At 37.9% G+C, this 2500-nt stretch overlaps 1 protein-coding gene across 1 annotated transcript in view; it reads left to right on the forward strand.

Annotated features, from left to right (window-relative positions):
- Positions 1 to 2500, forward strand: part of LOC125038464 — an 18331-nt gene that overhangs the window by 422 nt on the left and 15409 nt on the right. The window lies entirely within an intron of this gene.

A 2500-nucleotide genomic window follows, 5' to 3' on the forward strand; every position in this document is an offset into this window, starting at 1 on the left:
ACACTAATATGTACTCATAAACATATGTGCGCATACACGTGGGCGTAAGCATATGTATGGCTATATATATGTGTATGTATAATCATAAGTACGTGTTCAGAATATGTGTGTTCACATATATGTGGGTGCGTATACACGCATCTCTGTACATTAGGGTGTTTCAATAATTGTCGATTTTCTAAAATTTGCTCGAATCCCGGGGGCAAGTCAAGAAATAGGCGCCTATGAATTTTCTGAGTTTGGAAATGCATTTTTTATTAAAATCAAAGAATATCTTAAAATTATGATTTAGACACCGCATCGAACGCCAAATAACGCCTCGTTTTCTGTTGTCGGTATAACTATTTTATTTTTAAAATACCTCAATATTATACTTTTCTTCAATATTTTTGCATCAAAATTATTTCTATTATAAATTAATATTATAAAAAGTTCTTTAATTGCCATAAGACTAATTTTTCAATTAGTAGGCTTGACTTCTCTTTACTTTGTGTTCTATCCCACCGAATCGGGCTTGGGTCGCCGAGAGCATGCTTTGGCTCTCGGACTTCTCACTTCGCTTAAATGATTTGAAGTAACATATTCTATTTAACAAGAGGCTATAAAAGGAAAGGATTCTAGTAATGATTTTATCTGGAACATTATATATTGCATACAATAGAATTTTCCTTTTACATTGTCATATCTCCGACTGCGCCGTTCTTTAGTTTCTGTTACAACAACATTTCTGTTTATGTCTTCACATTTTTTCATGTCTCCAATCAGTCTTTCACAGATTTGATTATGGCCAGGTATTAATGAACTTTTGGGTTTCCACATATCGATTTCATGCATATCATAGGCCAGGTATGCAAACATCATATCTGTGGTCAGATGTTGAGAAATGAAATCTTTCACACTCAGATTACACAGTTTTTCTGCAGTGAAATTGTGCTTCTCCTTATTTTTGAATAGGGCTGGTGTGTATGGCCATTTTTCACGAATTCCTCTTTTCAAGATCATTGCAACTTCATCGACGTAATCATGATCAACAGCCAAGGGAAGAAGTGTACCATCTGCATTATACAGATTTCTGTTGATGGACGAGAACTAGCTGCTAGGACAGCCAAGTTCACAGCCAATCCTGGCATACCTCCTTGAAGTTTCAATAGCAGTTCTGAAAAGAGTCATTCCATTGCTGTTCACAGCAGAACGCCAGCACATGAAATGAACTTTTGCAAAATCAAAAATACTTCTGATTGTTCTTGGATTTTTTTCAGTGCTTTCAGACACTTTATGGTGTTCTTTATTCCAATCTTGGATTTATTGGGCAAATCACCATCACACACTCCTTCCAGCTTGGTCAATATGGTGTCAATGGTCAGGCAGATGTGTAGGAGGGAACAAAAAAATCCCAGCCACCTGACACCAACTGGCAAAAGACAATTTGCAATATCTTAACTGTTGCATATAAATGGGACTTCTGCATTGTTGGTCTGCTTCCATTTCAGTCTGTTAAATTCCCGTCTTTGCGCCTGATAATCAACACTTCCGAGTGATCCATAGCTTCCTTGTACTTTTGCATCATACCAATCTATATTTTCCTTGAGGATTTCTCGGGGTTGTTTCTTTGCCTTGAATGACACAATCACAGTTTTCGAGAATTTTGTCTTCAGTGTTACATTTCTGATGGAGTCGTAGTACTCTTTCTTTATTTTCTTTATTTTTTCTTTCATATACCAAGGTGATATTGTCTTAATGCCGAATTTGCTATACAGCACAGCAATTTCCGCCTGCAACTTGGATAAAATCTGAGATTCCGTAATAGTCAAATTATTGCATGGCAAGCTATCTTTTGAGCATCCTTTTAGTGTCTGGTTACCATGTCCTTTTAAGGCACAGTATCGAGCAAGAATGTCACTCTTCGTCAGTGGTCTAGGTGGCAAAACATCAATGGTACCAAACTCTTTCAGTATACGTGTATCGGCACTGCGCAAACCACCACGTCGAAGTGCCATATTGCCACTGACGAGATCGTCACCACAATATAGGCGTGCGAGTAATGTGCATTATTAAGGTAGCACAAGTTTATATGGAAATGCATAGTGATTGGGCATCTTTACGGAAGTCCCCAGGAATCTTTCGCAATGACCTAAGTTACCCTATGTTTGATTCTGCCATAATGTCGGATGAACCGAAATGCCCTTCCGTGGGTCATGCGGGTCATGCTGAGGCCGCCGCACCTCATCCCAGCGCCGGAATTGGTATCATACTTTAATAAAAAAAAAATGCGAATAGTAGATATTTGTTTATTTGTCTAATATTTTGCATGTCGTCATTTAAGCATAGTAGGCGCCTGTTTAGCAACTAGCTGAATGATTCTGAAAAAGTCGGGTTTATTGAAACACCCTAATGTACATATGATGCGCGCATATGTCTATATATGTGTATGCATGTGCATGTGTGTAGTTGTGTACAATGTTGGGGTATGTATGCATATCATATGTATAGGAGCATATGT

The sequence above is a fragment of the Penaeus chinensis genome, chromosome 25 (assembly GCF_019202785.1).
Source record: "Penaeus chinensis breed Huanghai No. 1 chromosome 25, ASM1920278v2, whole genome shotgun sequence".
Lineage (NCBI taxonomy): Eukaryota > Metazoa > Arthropoda > Malacostraca > Decapoda > Penaeidae > Penaeus > Penaeus chinensis.